This window comes from Elaeis guineensis, chromosome 6 (genome assembly GCF_000442705.2).
Source record: "Elaeis guineensis isolate ETL-2024a chromosome 6, EG11, whole genome shotgun sequence".
Lineage (NCBI taxonomy): Eukaryota > Viridiplantae > Streptophyta > Magnoliopsida > Arecales > Arecaceae > Elaeis > Elaeis guineensis.
In genome coordinates, this window is record NC_025998.2 from 14,823,798 (window position 1) to 14,842,343 (window position 18,546).

General features: G+C 38.9%; 1 pseudogene; it reads left to right on the top strand.

Annotated features, from left to right (window-relative positions):
- The first annotated feature begins 4,841 nt into the window (after window positions 1-4,841).
- Window positions 4,842-12,773, top strand: LOC105035232 (uncharacterized; annotated as a pseudogene).
- Window positions 12,774-18,546: the final 5,773 nt, after the last annotated feature.

An 18,546-nucleotide genomic window follows, 5' to 3' on the forward strand; every position in this document is an offset into this window, starting at 1 on the left:
TTTTTAAAAAAAAGAAGCATAGACGGAAAGGTGGAGATCTATAAAATCTATCTGATTGTCAAGGGATATCATCAACATTATGGTATTGACTATAATGAGAAGTTTTCTCCTATAATAATGCTCAAGTCCATTCAGATTATGCTTGCAATAGCCGCACACTTTGATTGCAAAATCTGACAAATAGATATCAAAATCACTTTCCTAAATGAAGAGCTGGAAGAAGAGGTGTATATGATACAACCTGAATTGTTCGCATCTACAGATGACTCAAAAGTGTATAGGCTTCAGAGATCCATTTATAGATTGAAGTAGGTATCTTAGAGTTGGAACATGCATTTTGATAAGATGATCAGAACGTATGACTTCGTTATGAATGAAGAAAAACTCTAGATATACAAATAGGCCAATAGGTCAGTAGTTGTATTTCTTATTTTGTATGTGGATGATATTCTTTTATTCGAGAATAACATCCCTGCATTATAGAGAATAAAAGTTTGACTATCTTCATAGTTCTCCATGAAGAATTTGAGAGAAATATCCTACATCTTAGGGATGAAGATCTATAAGAATTGATCTAAAAGACTGTTTTGATTGTCTCAATCCACGTACATCGATACTAAGCTGAAATGATTCAGCATGAAAAATATCAAGAAAGACTATCTTTCGATAAGCCATGGAATTACTCTTTCTAAAAAAGATTGTCTGACAACCTCACAAGAGAAAGAGTATAAGTAGGATCCCATATGCCTCAGCAGTAGGGTTTATCATATATGCTATGATATGTACGAGGCCGAATGTAGCATACTCACTAGGGATAGTGAATAGGTACCAGTTCGATTTGGATGAGAACCATTGAAAGGTTGTAAAGACAATCTTTAAGTATTTGAGAAATACTAAGGACCAATGGTTTATCTATGGAGACACTGACTTGAAATTTGTGGGATATACTGATTTTAATTTTTAGTCAGACCATAATAACAGTAAAAGTATGTCAGAATATGTGCTTACCCTGAATAAAGGAGCGATCTATCGAAAAAGTTTCAAGTAGAGCACCGTAGCTGATTCAGTATGCGAGGTGGAGTACATTGCGGCATCCGATGCTACTCAAAAAATGGTCTGATTGCAAAAGTTTATTAGCGAGCTTGGAGTGGCACCCTTCGTTGATGGTCCTGTTCTACTGTACTGCGATAGCATCAGAGCCATAGCTCAAGCGAAAGAATCGAAGTCCCGCCAGAGAACTAAGTATATTCTATATCGCTATCACCTTATCCAGAAGATCATGGATCGAGTGATGTCGACCTTCAGAAGATTGATGGAAAGAAAAACTTGGCCGATTCATTTACTAAAGCCCTCAAAATTAAAGAGTTCGATGAACATAAATGAAAGATGGGTATTAGATACTGTACTGATTGACTTTAGTCCAAATGAAAGTTATTAAGAAATATGTCCTAAAGCCAATCATATGGATAATTGTGCTCTTTGTAATATGTAAATAAATTATAAATTAATAAAAATTATTTGATATTTTTTATCATAAATTATACATCTTCCTTATTAGAACTCTTATATTATGATGAAGTCTTTAGAACTATAAAGTAATCGATAAAAAAAAATTTATCGAATAGTTCTTAAACTATGTTCGTGACCAAATGATACGTCATTAAAGGATGATGATGTTTATCGAGTATAGATCATTGTGTGCTATATAGATTGGTTGTCTTCATAATCAAGGAGTGTGGAGACACTAATATGGCATACAGATAGGATATAAGAATACATCATCATTGAACAAGTGACTCATTTGTGGAGCGCTCTGCTATCAAGGGCAGCTCGTGAAAGGTATGGACATAAGTGTCCCTCAGATCTGAGATCACCACAGTGACTTGCAAGCAACTCATTATGCTTTGATGTCGGATAATCTGTATTTTTAATATAGTGACAGAAGGCTATTGGATACATTCAAGTACTTGCGAAGTTTATGCGGATCGAGATGGGATTGATCCCTTTGAATTATAGAAGATAATGAATCACTATATTTTAATTTAGTGAAATCTTGATCGGAGTAATCCATGTAATAGATTTAAAAGGTTGAAATACAATATGGATGACTCATCCAAGATTGACAGTTAAACCCCAGGTCGTTCAAAGCATTCAGGGTCAAAGGGATGATTATACGGTAACCATATTCCAAGGTTCTTGAATATTGTCTTACAAATATTTGACCTATCCGAACGTCAAAAGTTATTTCTAGATGATAACTTTGATTAGTATAGAAAATAGTTTCGATGCTACCGACTTAGTGTTCGAACCTATGGAGTCACACACGAAGTCAGACAAAGTAGAAAAGAATAGACTTAATATCTATATGTTCAATTTGAAAGTATGAGATTTAATTGAATAAATAGATTAGCTTAATTGAGAATTAAGTTAAGAATCATACGGGATTAAATAGTTGACTATGTTTAGCTAGCACTGGACATGGGGTGCAAGTTTAATTTTGGAGATGATATTGATCTGATTAGTGATCCAAAGAATTTATGAGAGATTAAATATATCTTAATTAATTTTAGATTAGATCTAATTTAATTAGGCTTAATTTGGTTAAAAATTCAAGTTAGACTTAGATCAGAATCTTAATTAGATTAGGGTTGACAGACTATTCAAGTTTGGTTCGAATCTGGTTTGAATTAGATTCGAATTGAGCCAAATTTGGATCCAACTAGATTAGATCCATAGAGTCCCAAATACTTGGGACTCTCTCTCATGAGTGGCTGACTAAAGGAGGGAGTGAGCACTGATTTATTTCTGCTCTTTTCCATGCGCACGTGAAGAGAGTTCATGCACAAAGCTTGGCGCTCTCCTTTCTCTCTTAGGTTTCCTTATTTGATAAGGCTGAAACTAATTCAAATTGGTTTGAATTAAAAGTCCTAATCAGACTAGGTCTTAATCAGATATGGGCATTCACACTTATTTAAAGAGGGCATCTGATATCACCGGTGGTTAAGAACTTTTTTTTGTGCGACAAAAACAAAAAAAAAATACTGGTGAGAAAGGAGTTGGGGTGTGTGACAAAAGAAGAGGAGCATTGATCTGATTTTGGCGTGAAGTTTTTCCATCTTGGCTCTTCTTCTTTGCATCCACCATCTTGGCATGAGGAGTCACATCCAAGATTAAATCTCCCCCCTCCCTCACTGCCCTTCTAAAGGAGTGATGCTCAACATTCATCCATCTTTCCTGTGGAGCCTGGTGTGCACGTGAAGTAGAGGGTCTGTGCATTCAGACCTCACGAGGCATCAGATTCAAAAAATTCTCTAAAAATTTTAATCCCTATTCTACTGCATATCAGGTAAAGATAAATTAATAGATGCACCCTGGCAATCCGATTCTGATCAAATTTTTTTCTTCACCACCTTATGTCCCCAGGTATCCAGAGCCTCAACTAAGCTCTCTCAAAGTCCTCATTGCCTGATCCTCAAGCCCATGGAGAGCTATGCACCACCTCCATCCTAGGACCACTCCTATTCTAGCCCTAGGACCCAAACTTGATCCTAGCCTCCTGGAGCTAACACTCTGGCTTCTTCTATGGTGCCCAAGCCTTGGCACATCTGACAATGTCCTCCTATATGATCCCACTATCGATGCGCATCCTGACAGCCCCTTGTGCGGATGTTTTTGCCTCCGCCAACACTCTTCAGCTACTGAGCTCCCTTTGAGGCCTTTGGGATGACTGCCTCCACCGCTGAAGATCCTGGCTTGCTCTTTTGCACTATCTTGGAGTATATTATAGGCACTCTTCTGCTTGACAGCCACATCAACTATTGTCCCGAACTTCTCTGGAGAAACTGCAACATTCCTAAACTAGTACTTGTTGCAATCGATTCACCTAACAGGATCTCCTAAGAGCCATGCCTCTCCACCTGCACACTCTACTCCACCTGACCTTATGCAGCCCTGGTGCTGTGCTGGGATATCGCTCCTCTTCTTGCACCTCCCCACTTTGAGCACATGTCAAAACCCTATCCACCTGTGAAGCCACCTCCGTCTAGTGCTCCACCTGAATCCGAAGCCCCCCTGATGCTACAGAAGCTGATTCTTATACCCGAATCCTCCGAGACCAACCATCCAACACTGTTCTACTGGGCTTGCTGTTGCACCTCAAATATCATAGCTGTCCGTTCAGACTCTCCGCACTCTGTGGACCCCTCCAAAGCCATCTCAGATACACCTCACCTTGCGGGCTCCTCCGAAATCACTAAAAGCTCATCCAACTCTTTACTTTCAGTGATTGAAGCAATAGAATCCGAGCTGTTCCTTTCTCCTCCCTTCCTCCTAAGCAGACACTTCCACTTAAAATGCCCTGCTACACCACACTTGTAGCACTTCCTAACCTTCTTGCTATCATCCTTTGGAGACTATATCTGTCTCACCTGCTAACCCTTTTTCTTCCCTTTTTCGGGCCTCTCTGACACCACAAGATCCTCCTAGAAGACCTCCCTCTTCATCAAAAGTTCTCCTACACTAGTATCTCCTTACCATACTGCAGCGTCATCACCAACAGATCAATGTTCTCGGATAGCGAACATAATAGCAGCAAGCTTTTATCCTCCTCTTCAAGCTCCACCTCAATGTTGAGCAAATCCATGCTCATCCGATCAAACCGCTGAATATATCTTGCAACATCCTCGTCTTCCTGCATCCGGAGGCTGTACAGTTGCTTCTTCAGCATCAACTTGTTGCACATTTTTTTTCATATACAACATATGTAACCTCGACCACAAACCCCTGAAAGTCTCTCTTCCAATGTGCCATAGAAAATCTCATTTGCCAAACAAGCCCTAATCATGGCACATGCCCTTTTGTCCAAGGACATCCATTGCTTGTCATCCATCCCCTCCGATTTATCCTCCAAGGTCGAATCCAATCCCTTCTGTACTAGCAGATCCTCCACCCTCACCTTCCACATGGTGAAACTCTCATTCCCATCAAATTTATCAAATTTAACTTTTATCCCACTACTTTTCATGATCAAACCCAATCACAACAGCACACAAGATGGATCTGAAAAATACCTGATAGGGGATTATGGACAGCAGCCCCAGATCTCTTCCTTCCTCACAAATCTTGGAGAAAATCCTAGATCTAAAATTTTGTTGCTGATCTTCTGCTGTAGATAACTCCTTGATCCTCTCTTCTTCCTCCTCCATACTCAATCTAGCTTGATACTAACTATTAGGATCTGGTACCTCTCCGATACTAGCTACGGACCGATGTCTTGCATGAAATCTGGATGTTAATCCAAAAAATCTGAGAAGAGACCAGAAGAATGTACAAATCTAATTGGATCATGGATGAGAGCATGAGAGAGAGAAAAGAGAGAGATGATGGCTAGAGTTTCAGGAGAGAAAACTTTATATTTTATTCCATCTATCTTGGTATTACAATGACCTATATATATATCAATATAATGAGTTCAATGACCCGAATCCAAAAAATTTTTTAGGCTCACCCAATATATGAAAGTACTCATCGAGCCCATGTCTCATATGCTCTCATCCCTTGGACTTAATTTTTAGTTTAAACCTTTAGTTAGCCCCCTTAAGACCTATCAAATCAGGCCTTAAGTCCTAGGATCAAAACTCGATCCTAGACTTATGCAAAAATTCCATGCAGCTCTGTCCGCACAACTGAGCCGATTCAATCTCAGACTGAGTTGACTAACTTGAGACTGAGTCAACTCAGATTGAGACTGAGCCGACTCACCTGCGTATCGTGCTAGAATTTTTAGGCATTGTCTTGTATCTTGCACGCCCTCTGTGACTTGGTCGACCCAATATTCTAAATCTGCTATTCCTCTATAGTTTTCGGTCCTAACTCTGGTTCTTTGCTCCACCTTGTGTCTCTAGATATTTGGAGCCTCAACCAAGTTCTCTTGAAATCCTCATCACCTAAACCTCGAGGTCGTGGAGAGCTATACCCCCCTCCACCCTAGGACCCAACCCAGTCCTAGCCCTAGGACCCAAACCCAGTCCTAGCCTCCCAGAGCCAACACCCTGGCTCCTCTCATGACCTTCCAAGACTTGAGAGCACCACGTCAACTCCTACACTAAGGCACTTTCATGACTACACTCCTCTTTCTGCCCCATGTGCTCAAATATTGATGGAGATCAAAGGCCGAGACTACATACGTCGATTGAGAAAAATGAGCATACTAGCAAATAAAAGGGACAGAAAGAAATACTGCTTCCATCGAGATCATGGCCACGACACCAAAAATTGTCGTCAGTTGAGGGATGAGATTTAAGATCTGATTGAAAGCAATATGAGACTAAAAAATATTTGGTAACTATTTGTTCCTGCAATTGAAGTGCCAGTCTAGACGATCAAAGTCATTGAGAAGGTTAGTATCGTGCCTCTATTTTTTATTTTTATATTCAAGTTCTTATTATTCTTTACTTCATAAAATTAAATTTTTATTTTCATTATCACCCTATCCATCATGTGTGTATCATTTATGTTACAAAAGAAAGAAACTGCATTTAAGGACAAGACCCATTTACTAAGCAATCTCCATTTTGGCATGATATTACTGTGGATCTTCTTCCATTTTAGATTTGTACAGCTTCCAAGTTGAGTAGTGGCAACAACATCAAATTTTTGGGGCACCCCTGGCTATAGGTGAGAACGTGAGATTACTCTATCCTCTCTTTTTGTAGAACTTTGTTAAAGAGCAATCTGAACTATATATTAGTAGCCTCTAAACGAAGTTTAAACTTTATTCTTGTATCATGCTTTTCCTTTCCTACACCCTCTGCCGAGCACCTCATTCTTTAATCTTTGTTTAATAATACAGGAAGTTCTTTCCTTCCTCTTCTTATGTCAAAAGGATTTCCTCCCCTTGCAGGTTAATTTCGTTTGCTTGTGTTTTGTATATCCTTTTCTTGTAACCTCTTTTGATGTAAATACTTCTCCATCAATAAATTTGGGGGTTTTATAGCCTCCCCTCCAAGAGAGAGAGAGAGAGAGTAGTTCTTGGAGCACACAAAGCTGTTGAAACTATGGCTGAAGAGAGCATGACTTGACAAACACTATAGACAGCTTCTAATCTTGATGTTACTTAAAGCAAAGCCCACCCCTTTGCACCATGAATCTTAAATTGCTCGAAGAAATAATATTGTGAGATAAAAGAATTCTAGATGAATTATTGTAACAAGAAGATTTTTCTTTTGGAGATTCGGCGTTGGATATCACAATATCAATATCAGAGGATGTTGCGATACAATAAGATACTAGTTGCCTCCTTGAAGTAACACTAGAGGGGAACACAACTCTCCATATAATTGCTAGTCGAGGATATTTGGAGCTTGCCAATGAGATTTGTCATAGAGATTTTTTGCCAATGCAAAAAGGAAAGAAATATATCCTTCCAATGTTAAAAATGGAAAATCACAAAAATTCTGCTTCTTATTTCTTTTGGATACTTACAAAAAAATAGTTTTCTTATATATTTTTCTCTACACATGAAAATTTCAAACTTTAGTGTCATGGTGATTGAAGGCAGTATGAGTCCAAAAAAAAAAAAAAAAACTTCGCATCTATTTGATCCTGCAACTGAAGTGCCAGTCCATGCCATGATGATCAAAGCAATTGAGAAGGTTAGTATAAAGCACCTCTATTTTTTCATTTTATTTTTAAGTTCATATTATTCTTTTGTTTCATAAAATTAAAATTTTATCTTCATTATTCCCTGTGCATTGCGTGGGCATCAATCTTGTTACAAAAGAAATAAATTGGGTTTTAGGACAACATGCATTAAGCAATCTCCTTTTTGGCATGACATTTCTATGGAACATCTTCCATTTTGGATTTGCATAGCTTCAAATTGGTAGTGGCAACAACATCAAATTTTTTTTGGACTCTTAGGTAGGTGAGAATGTGAGATACCTCTATCCTTCTTTTGGTAGAACTTTGTTAAAGAGCAATGCGAAACAATATATCAGTAACTTCTAAATGGTGTTTAAACTTTGCTCTTGCATCACTCTGCTTTTTCTTTCTTGCTCCCTCTTCTAAACACCTTATTCTTAATTCCATTCTAGTAAATTGGGGAGTTCATTCCTTCCTCCTCTTATGTCAAAAGGATTCCCTCCTTGTAGGCTAATTCCTTGCCTACCTTTTGTATATCCTTTTCTTATAGCCTCTTCTAATGTAAATTCTTCTCCATCAATAAATTTGGGTGGATTTATGTCTCCCTTTCAAGAGAGAGAGAGAGAGAGCTGTCCTTGGAGCACAGAAAGCTTTTGAAACTATGGTCAAGGAGAGCATGACTAGCAAAATAGCATAATAGATTCCGATCTTGAAGTTCCTCAGAGCGAAGTCCGACCCCTTCGTATAGCCATGAATCCTAAATTGCTCAAACAACAAGATCAGGAGATAAAGGAGTTCTAGATGAATCACTGCGACAAAAAGATTTTTTTTGGGAGCTTCAATGTCGGAGATTGCAATAACAATATCAGAGGATGTTGTAATACAAAATGATACTAGTTACCTCCCCAAAGTGACACCGGAGGGAACATAGCCCTCCAAAGACTTGGTAGCCAAAGAAATTTGGAGCTTGCTAGTGAGATCTGCCATAGAGAGGGATCTCTTTTGGTGGCACCAAATATGAGGCTCGACACTCATTGCATTGTGCTGAAGGGCTGGAGATGACAAGAAGGTCTCCATCATCATCCAGTCTGTAAGAGAGGATAGGATCGAATGAGGAGAGTGTTGACAGCAAGGAACAAGAATGAGGCCACTGCTTTGCATGAGGCTGCCAAATATGACTATCAGCGTGGCCGAAATACTGTGGAGGCAGATGACAAATTGGCATCCATGCTGAATGATGCGGTATGTCTCCGCTCTATTTGCCATCGTGACAGGATCCTTCAATGTAGCTAAAGCCTTACTGCAGTCTTCTTCCTGGACAAATGCTTCTCTGGAATCTTACATGGGCCCTAATGGGAAAATGGCATTGCATGTAGCAGTCCACCTGAGTCGAGGTAATCGAGTGCTCTACTTAAATATCATTCTCTTTGTTTTTTTTTTCCCGAAGAAAAGGTGAGTTGTTCACCACCATTTCTTACGAAGTATGAAACCACCATTTCATTTCTGAAAAAGATCAGAATATAAAAGAAGCAGAAAGCTATATCAAACAATACAGCAAAACAAGGCCTTTCAAGAGTGCAGGGGCAACTGCTGTAAACACCCAGAAAAATAGATCTATGTCACTTAACAGAAAATTTTATGTAATAAAGAAGAAGAAAGCTCAACCACCTAGGAATCTTTCCCTCGACATCAGAAGACCTAGAAAGTGGGAATTAAGCAACTGCTAACTGTAATTGTTTGCCAGGAAAAACCTAGGCATTAAAAGATTAGCCCAAAAATTAAGTAGCTGGGATGTTGGTGGGATCAGACATGGCCAACGGCCGCCGAGGCAACTTCATCCAGTGGATCAGCTTGGCCCAGCCTCTTCTTTGCTGGTGTTGTTCCTACTCATTTAGGCTTATCGAGGTTCAATTGGCAACATTCCTTGATGGTCACCATGCATAACTTCCCTTGTAACAAATAACAAACTTTGATTTTTCTTTTTCTGGTGTTTTTTTTTTAATGATCCTCCATTTGAATAAATATCTTAGTAGATGCGTAGGCAGAGTATAGAACAAGCATACACATGGAATAAAATACTGTCTTGGAATTTGTGAAAGCACCATGAGCATTGTATAACACAAGTACTCACGATGCCTCTCTTGATACTTGCATGGCAGAAATTACAGAAGAAATATTGAAAGGGAAGCAGATGCTAGCCAAATGCGTCGATTCCTCAGGAAGGACTCCTCTTCATTATGCAGCTATAGATGGAGATCGTGATACGGTGAAGCTATTATTGGAGTACGATCCCTATGCAGCCTGCCGATCAGATGCTAATGGTTTATTTCCCATACACATTGCAGCCAGTGTGGGAAACTTTCATGTAGTTGATCAGATTTTACAACAATGCTTCGAAACAAGCAAATTATTAGACAAGGAGGGAAAGAATTTTCTTCATGTCGCTGTGCAAAGGAGAAGATTAGATATGGTCAAGAAAATTATATCCCGGCGACCAAATCTCGGATTTGTTAAATGACCAGGATAACAAGGGGAATACGCCGTTACACACGGCTGTTGAAAACAGTGACCAACGGAGCGTGCATTTTCTTCTGCGCGACAAAACCGTACGCTTCAACATTGTAAACCGTGACGGCTTCACCCCTCTTGATTTGGCTTGCGAAAAGATGGATGAAGGCCTGCACTTCTGGATGGTAAACTCTTAATGACCTTGTACATGTTTGGCTTGCTAACAAGAGAACCGGGTAAGGTTTGTCACATAAAATAAAGATTTATTTCCTAATAGACTAGGATGCCATACATCACAAGTTTTAGTCTCTTTTTGGAAAAAAACTTCGTTGCAATGATGGTACCATATCAAATTTATCGTAACCAATGAGAACACTGCATTTCATCGATTGCCATATATTTCACTGATTTCTATGATGATACCCCATACTACCCCACCGATTTCTGACTTTGATTGGATTGTTACAATTTTAACATGGTATCATGGTTGCAACGAATATTTACTCTCTTTGCATGCACACGTACCCAAGGATGCAGAGAAATTATATTTGGAGCATGAGCACCTTTCTTCAATTCTCATATTTATGAACCTCCTAGATATTTTTCTAAACATAAATCTTAATAATAAGCATTTAATTCTTAGGACAATAAATGCTAATGTTGTTAATGGGACTTCGATTCTATATACATATATAATTTTTAATAAATAAATAAATATTATTGTGAAGTCTAGGAAATGCTCACTCATAGGCATAGTTATTAAACCTGGCTTGGCCCGATCGGTCAGACCGAAAATCCGGTGACCCAGCTATGGGATTGGATCGGTTACCTAATTGAACCGGCTGTGTTTAAAACCCAGTTAAATTCATGCAAACCGGTCGGTTGGACTGCGAACCGCTTGACCCAGCATAACCTAGTTGAGCTAAAAATCGTTTAAGTTACTGTTCATCTTCGTCCCTTGGGCTTGGACTTCTCGATCCCGACTTTCTGAGTTCATAGTTCAAACTTTAAACTTCAAACCCCGTCGGCGTCTTTCCCTTCCTTGGTGACTAAGTCGGCAGCGGTGGCAGCGAAGGATAAGGACCGAGCAAACGACAGTGGCGGGGACTGGGGATGAGTCGATGAGGATGATCGGAGCCTGTGGTGAGTGACAGCGGCGCAAACCCTTTTTTTTTCAATTCTCCAATGAATAGGCCCAAGATCGGCCCCTCTGCCTCCTCCATCCGCAACCTCCTCCCTCTGCCTCCTCCTTCTCTACTCGACCCCCTCCCTCCTCTGCCTCCTTCTCTACCGTCTGGGACCTCCCTCTACCTCCTCCTCCTCCACTCGACCCCTCCCCCTCCACCTCCTCCTCCTCCGCCATCCGAGACATCCTCCCTCCGCCTCCTCCTCCTCTGCTTGACCCCCTCCACCTTCTTCTCTGCTGTTCGGGACATCCTCTCTCTGTCTCCTCTGCTTGGCTCCCTCCTCCTCCTGTGGTGGTAGCGAAAGCATCCTGCTTTTGCACTCCAGGCAAATTAATTTTGGTATAGTTTTCTACTTCTTTGCTGTTTTAATCTATAGTCACTGCATGATAATGATCATGGATTTTTTTTTGGATATAAATAGATTATTATATTTTATGTTTAATACTTTGTGCATTCACCCGTTGGTTCAACCGTTGACCCGATAGTTGGACTGCTAACCCACTGACCCGGTGCCTTGTCCGGGTCAAAGGCTGGGCCGAGTTTAATAACTTTAATCACAGGAAGTATAATGTACTTAATTAATGTTAACTGAACATGTAGTGATCTCAATCTTTCAACTGATCTCTCTTTTTATATTCTAAAATAGTTCTTGTACCGTAGAATGCAGAATACTGCGTCGCTAGCTGCTTGGCTTTAATAAAGGCTCACTCCGGTCCACGAGAGTTGCATGATTTGAAAAGGGTCGAATTATCCCGCGATGAGGCCAAAGAGGAACCATCCGACGATGATGATAAGGTCAAAGAAAAATCAAAGGCTAAAGAAATCAAGAAACATATGAATTTATCCAGAAATCTCGGGATCGCTTCAGTGTTGATTGCTACGGTCACATTTGCTGCTGGTTTCACCGTCCCTGGGGGCTACAAAGATGATGATCCAGGCCGTGGCGAGGCAGTTCTGGCAACAAAGTATGCTTTCAAGGTATTTCTAATCTCAGATGCCTTCTCGTTGGTCTGCTCCATCGCAGCCACATGCTGGCTCATGTATGCAGGGGCAATGACAGTTGATATATATACTCGCACACGGGCCCTTTTTGGGGCTATGAGTTGTCTGTGGGTGGCATTTGCGGGCATGTCCACTGCATTTGCGATGGCTATATATGTAGTGTTGGCTCCCAGATACCTGAGTATCAGGATTCTTCTTTGCTTCATTGCTTTCGGAACCCCTCTTTTAGCTCATGTAGTGGCTCATTGTAATCTCTTTAGTTTGGTGAGAACCGTAGGAATCAGGCGAGGGTATGGACAATGGATTTGGGCAACCACGCACCGGCATGTTCAGAAACGTCTTGGTCCTACACTGCTGACCGGTGGAAGCATCACCCGTTCATTGCTTGGCATATTGGCTTGTTATGCTTTCTTTTTCCTATTAGCGTTGATCTAGGCGAGTAAAAATCTATACCATTGTAAGCAACAGTTGATGGCATGCAAGGCTAACAGATGTCCAAAGAATTTCTCGCATATAGATTGCATTGGGAATTAATATTTAAATATTTCTTATTTATTCACATGTAAAATGTTCCACCTTTGTGTCAAAAAAGATTAGCTTTCATGGAGATGGCATAAGTGATTGTTCTTTAGCTCTGGCGTAAATGGAGAGGAAGAGGAGATTTTCTCCTTTCTCGACCTTCTTTAACTGAGTAGAGATCACAGTGTCACTTGGTTGGAGATAGAATTAAACCACGAAGACTTGTGGTTGAGTTTTCAATCTTGGTATCGAATCCTATATACAGATATATTGCTGGTATATTGCACACACAGTATCAATGTGGCATATATTTTGATACCAGCACTTGATACGGAGAAGATATCAGTACTTTATCGATATGGTATGATACATTTTTCATGAGATAGTACAGTCTTATAGAGCAAATCATAACTTTCTTGATGCTATAACATGATGAAGCGAATTTTTCTTTTCTTTTTTTTCTTTAGAAAAGAACCATGCTAATCTCATACACTGAGCTAGGCTAAATGGTTTGCTCATATTCAAGACAAACTAGTCATGGTGCGCACGGGTGGCAGGAGAGACGCAATTCGACCTAAAACCATTGGAATTGTGCCAGACGTACTTTTGAATAGATCTTTACCATCTTGGTCCAGCAGGCCCACAGAGTGCGATGGCATTGTTGGAATTGGAAAGAAGTGATGTTCAGCAGCCATTGGTGGTGGAAAGGAGGACAAGAGAAGGGAGAGGATCTAGATTCTAGAGGTTGAGAGGGTTTAGCAGTTTAGGCATAGGAATTCTGAAAATAAAAACCAAGCCCATTTAATTTTATTTCTGCAAAGGCCTTTAGGTGCTTCAACTTTTGTCAAACACATCCAATGTTTGCTAACCTACTGTCTTGCCTAAAAATAGATCAAGATGTAAGGTTTAATTAGAATAATATAGATTAGCAACCTCCCTCTGTAAAGCGAAGCTCAGAGGTATGGTTGATGCTTCTTTCCACTACAAGAAATCTTAGGATCGGGGTGGGCTACTTTGTGGCAATCACAAGAATGTACTCAAGAGGCAGAATCCCATGCGATCGAGGAGATTGCGTTATGTGCAAGCTTGAATTTTTATATGAGCCGAGCAACCTCCCTCTGTAAAGTGAAGCTCAAAGGCACGGTTCATGCTTCTTTCCGGTACAAGAAATCTTAGGACTGGTGAGGACTACTTTATGGCAAGGACACGAATGTGCTCAAGAGACACAGTCGATCCCATGTGATCGAGGAGATTGCATTATGTGCAAGTTTGAATTTTTGTATGAACCTAGCAAATGCATACTGTCTGCAAGCTCGAAAATCGCCTTCCCTGTCTAAGTGGATTTCAAAAGCCAAATTTCATGGATTGGGCACCTCCACCTCGCTAACAAAGTCCTGAATTGCCATGGACACTCTTATAATTTTAAGCACCATCTATGTACCGTAGTTCTGAATTGCCATTTACAGCATATACTTCAGGCACCATTTATGCACCTCCAAGCATTAGATTGCCTTTGGCTATAGCATATTTGCTGCATACAACATTATACTCCACGACATGCATTTTGAGCAGTGGCAAAGCAGGTTTTGTAATTCGAATCTCTCATTCATCCTCGGTAGAAGCAGGTTCGCATTTGCATGACATCTCATTCATCCTCGATAGAAGCGGGTTCGCATTTACATGACATCACTATCTGTCATGCCCCGAACTCAACACTCGGGTTGGATACGTAATGGCCGCATACTCCCTAGAGCAAGCCCTAAAGAATATGCAAGGCCCATAAAATTTTTATAATATCTCAATATTTATAAATAATAGTGATTTATTTTCATAACAATGAGCAAAATTTATATAATTACAAATTCAGTTCCTTCTATCCTTCGGCTGGATATCAATAATGCTCTTATCTGTTCATCCGCTTACCCGCAAACCCAAACCATAGCCAATCATGAGCATCCTGTAACTCTGAGAAGAAAAAGAAAAATAGATGGGTGTGAGCTTTATATCCCAGTAAGAATCCCACATATCACACCAGTGTAATAATATAATTTGAAAATAATGATAAATAATATAACATGAAATCTCATATTTAATATTTAAAATATTACAAATGACCATAAAATATATGTCAAATATATGTCAATCATCTGTCTTGTCAAAAGAGATGTGTTATCATATGTCAACAAATGAAATCCTTTATTAGCATTACTTCATGTCTCGTTATTTATTCCTCTTATCACAATTCCAAATTTCTTAATCTTTTATTTCCAATTTTGGGCTAATCAAATCATGCCTCAATTCTTGGTCTGACCCAAAATCCCACGCGTAAGCCCTAGGGGCTGTCCCAGGCAAGAGCTCCTAGCAGACTGTCCCAGGGCATAAGCTCCTGTGGGCTATCTTAGGCATAAGCTCCTAGAAGTGTCCCACGTATAAAAGTCATGAGAGTTGTCTAGGTATAAGCTCCTGCGGGCTATTCAAGCATAAGTTCTGACCGGCTGATCCAAGTATAAGCCCATGAAGGCTGTCCCAGACATAAGCCCTGCGACTATTTCACATGAGGCTAGTCCAAACTATATCTTTTTTATGAAATTATAATACGTTGACTTCATTAATCAATTTCAATTTGCAGTTTGATCAAAATAAATATATCATACCCATATAATTATGTCATCAATCATTGGTACAAATATATTGACATAACATATTCATGCTTAAAAATTATATAAGCAAATAATGGTATTTCAAACATTGCAAATTCATCAATCACAAATTCAACGATGCAAAATCAACGATAAAATAGCATATATAATGGTGATCATGTATAGGATTCTTACTCTATCGATAATTGATCCAAGCATAGAAATCAATGAACTCTTTGATTTATAATTTTGAAAATAAAATATTTCATTCGATATCTTATGTAGACAGTCGTATCTCTACATGACCATGATCAAATACAAAAATCATATATGAAGAAATTATGGATAAACGATCCTAATAACATAAATCCAAGACCTCTCCTAGGATCAACTAAGATTGGATTTGTCTAAGTATCTAGACCCTCCACTAATCCATAAGACTTTTAGAAGAGAAAATTCTAGAGAAAAAATTCTAAAGAGAGAGAAAGTCTAACATTTAGAGAGAGAAAGTAAGGGTTCAGATTGAAGGGAGAGAGAGAAAATTCTAAAAAGAGAAAGTCTAACATTCTAGAGAGAGAAGCAAGGGTTCAGACTGAAGGGAGAGAGAGAAGTGAGAGAAACTCTCTCATATTTTTTTCCTTTCCTTTTTTCTTTTCTTTTCCCTTCTTGTTCTTCATAGGAGAACAGAGGACCACATGCTCCTCTCTCTTCCCCTTCTTCTTTCATAGAACAAGGGGCTCTTACTCCCCCTTGTTCCTGACGAGGAGACCCTCCCCCCTAACCGACCACCACTCAGGCCGGTGGGGCAGTCTCCGACGACCCCTTGCCACCAATTCTGATGACCGCAATAGCAAACGATGCCAAAGAACACAGTAAAACGACGGTGGAATAGAATCAAGAAAACAAAAAATTTTCAATAAATTTTTGAAAATAAAATCAGCACAAATTCAACCTTAAAATCCTATAAAAGATTGAAAGAGAAGGATTGAAGAGATTTACCTAGCTTTTGATGGGTTTTAATCTGATTTTTGATGGCCAAAGCAAGGAAGAACCACCATTGATGTCCAAAGCAAGGAAGAACCACCAGTGAACAGGGAGAAATCAAGGATCTTGACGGTGATTTGTGTGGAAAAAATCTAAGAAGTTGAATCCTTTAATTAGATTTCTAATTGGGAGGTTTTAGGATTTAATTTCAACTCATATTCTGGTCAGTATTTGGATTGGATTGAGAGAAGAACTCCTTCATGAGTTCTTCTAGTTCCACACCCACTGCCCATAGCCTGGCACGTGCTGGCTCCAAAGTTTCTTTTTATTTATTTTTATTTATTTATTTATTTAGTGCTTTGAGATTTATGCGGTTGAGAGTTGGGGTATTACATTCTTTCCTCTTTAAAATAATTTTGTCCTCGAAATTAGGGTGCTACATGTCAAAATCTTAAAGGTACAAACTTTTCATCTTATCTTCATACTCTAAGATAATCTTCTTTATTGAGAAAATAAAATTCAAATCTTCTACTATAATATTTTCGCTTAAATCACCACACTTTCGCTGCACACTCTGATTTAAATTTATCCAATTTTTTGAGGTTTACAAAATAATCTTCAACCAATTAAGATCATAATTTGTCACTCTGATACGTTTACATCACCATCCTTAGTGGTCATAATCTAAGATTTGATATCCCTCTACCATACTCAGTGATTATAACCCAAAGTTTTGATATAGTTTATGTCACAGTCCCTAGTGATCTTAAAGCTAAGCTCGATACCACTCTGTACGCCCGAACCCAACACTCAGGTCGAATATGTGATAGCCACATACTCCCTAGAGCAAGTCCTAAAAAATATACAAGGTCCATAAAAGTTCTTACAATATCTCAATATCTATAAATAATAGTGGTCTATTTTCATAACAATGAGCAAAATTTATACAATTACAAATTCAGTTCCTTCTATCCTTCGGTTGGATATCAATAACGCTCTTATTTGTTCATCCACTCACCGCACCAACCATAGCCAATCATGAGCATCCTATAACTCTGAGAAGAAAAAGAGAAATGGAGGGGTGTGAGATTTACAGTCCAATAAGAATCCCACATATCACATTAATATAATAATATAATATAAAAATAATGATAAGCAATATAACATGAAATCTCATATTCAATATCTAAAATATTGCAAATATCCATAAAATTTATATCAAATATATGTCAATCATATGTCTTGTCAAAAGAGATATGTTATCATATGTCAACAAATGAAATCCTTTATCAGCATTACTTCATGTCTCGTTATTTATTCCTCTTATCACAATTTCAAATTTCTTAATCTTTTCTTTCTAATTTTGGGCTAATCAAATCATGCCTCAATTCTTGGTCTGACCCAAAATCTCATGTGTAAGCCCATGGGGGCTGTCCCAGCATGAGCTCCTGATGGGCTATCTCAGGTATAAGCTCCTAGCAGACTATCCTAGGCATAAGCTCCTAGAGGCTGTCCCATATATGAAAGTCTGTGGGGACTGTCCCAGGTATAAGCTCCTGACAGGCTATCCCAGGCATAAGCTCCTGACGGACTGTTCTGGCATGAGCTCCTAACTGGCTAATCCAAGTATAAGCTCGTGAGGACTGTCTCAAGCATAAGCTCCTAGCGGCTATTCCACGATGAGGTTAGTCTAAATCATATTTTTTTTATGAAATTATAATATGTTGATTTCATAAATCAATTTCATTTTGCAATTTGATCAAGATAAATATATCATACCCATATAATCATGTCATCAATCACTGATACATATATATTGACATAACATACTCATGCTTAAAAATTATATAAACAAATAATGATATTTCAAACATAGCAAATTCATCAATCAAAATTCAACGATGCAAAATTAACGATACAAGATCAACGATAAAATAGTATATATAATGATGATCATGTACAGGAATTCTTACCTCTATCGGTGATTGATCCAAGCATAGGAATCAACGAACTCTTTGGTTTATGAATTTCGAAAATAAGATATTTTGCTCGACATCTTATGCAGA